Source organism: Sceloporus undulatus, chromosome 5 (assembly GCF_019175285.1).
Source record: "Sceloporus undulatus isolate JIND9_A2432 ecotype Alabama chromosome 5, SceUnd_v1.1, whole genome shotgun sequence".
NCBI classification, from domain to species: Eukaryota; Metazoa; Chordata; class Lepidosauria; order Squamata; family Phrynosomatidae; genus Sceloporus; species Sceloporus undulatus.
The window spans coordinates 33,406,145-33,406,603 of record NC_056526.1 but is presented as its reverse complement, the minus strand read 5'-3'; the positions used below and the strand labels follow the sequence as shown (position 1 = coordinate 33,406,603).

Genomic DNA, 459 nt, shown 5'->3' with positions numbered 1-459 from the left:
CTGTTTACAATGGAATTCCCTCTCCTCCTCTTCTCCTGCATCCGAATAGAGTAATTCAAATTTTCTTGACTGAGACTATGGAGATTATCGCACTGCGTTCTGAGAACGTTCCATCTCATCACGTGATGAGAACGTTCCTGGAACGGATTTTACCGCATTAGAAATCAAAACGTGATCAGAACGGGATCAGAACGGCAGTTTACCGCACTGCGATTCCTTTTTCTTGAAACCGTTCTCAGAACGGTTTGCTGTATTAAGTTTTGTGGGCTGTCTTCTGATGACGTCGCCACTCAGTGGTTGGACGGCTCGGGAGAGGCGCTGCCCCCAGGAAAGAGGGGAAAGGGAGGCTTGGGCCATGGAGCTCGCCTCTCCTGAGTCCCTTGGCTTACTGAAATCCCTCACCTCCCTTCCCCATAGGAATCAACCCAAAAACGGAGTTTTAAAAAAGCAGTGAGCCCT

General features: G+C 49.0%; 1 protein-coding gene across 2 annotated transcripts in view; it reads right to left on the bottom strand.

The window, feature by feature from the left end:
• The window catches only part of CSF2RB (colony stimulating factor 2 receptor subunit beta), a 36,443-nt gene that overhangs the window by 9,880 nt on the left and 26,104 nt on the right, over positions 1 to 459 (bottom strand). The gene's annotated exons all lie outside the window — the stretch shown is intronic.